Genomic DNA, 783 nt, shown 5'->3' on the forward strand with positions numbered 1-783 from the left:
GAAGGAAGGAAGGAAGGAAGGAAGGAAGGAAGGAAGGAAGGAAGGAAGGAAGGAAGGAAGGAAGGAAGGAAGGAAGGAAGGAAGGAAGGATGGATGGAAGAGAGGGAGGGAGGGAGGGAGGAAGGAAAACTCTTGTAATAAATATGTATAGTCAAACAAAATAAACTCCCATATTGACCATGTCCAAAAATTTATACCTCCTTTGCATGTCTCCCCAAAAGCTCAACTGGTCAATGATTTCCCTCTAGATCTACATAGATTTCCTTAGATCACTCCCTCTTTGTCTTTTCTTCAAATTCTTTCTGTTTCTCTCCCCAGAAAATATTCTTGAAAATTTGTCATCTTTCCTGACCAACTTTCCCAATAAGATTTTAGAATATGGATTTCTCTGAACCCTCTGACATTGGTTAGGTCAAATATTATGGTCCATGTCAGCTTGTGCACAGCTTTCTTCTCAGATTCTAAGATAGACTGTTTATTTCCCTGATCAAAGTCCTAATAATTTCTATTTCAGAAATCAATTTTTCCTTTTGGTCAATATTGAATCAAGAAAAGTTGGTTCCATGGTTACTTTTTTCACCATTTGGAGGTTGAAATTATCATAAAGACTATCCAATGCTATATTAGCAGCTCTACTTTTGTCAGAGACAGAGAGCAGACAGAAACAAAGAGGGAGAGATAAAATGGAGAATGAGAAGAAGGGAGAATAGAGAAGGGGGGAAGAGAAGAAGATTTAGGAGAAGGAAAAGGAGAGAAAGATAGCGAAAGAGGAGAGAGGGAAAT

The sequence above is a fragment of the Petaurus breviceps genome, unplaced genomic scaffold, assembly GCF_028583685.1.
Source record: "Petaurus breviceps papuanus isolate PSGF00001 unplaced genomic scaffold, PetGlider_PUasm1.0 689, whole genome shotgun sequence".
Classification (NCBI taxonomy): domain Eukaryota; kingdom Metazoa; phylum Chordata; class Mammalia; order Diprotodontia; family Petauridae; genus Petaurus; species Petaurus breviceps.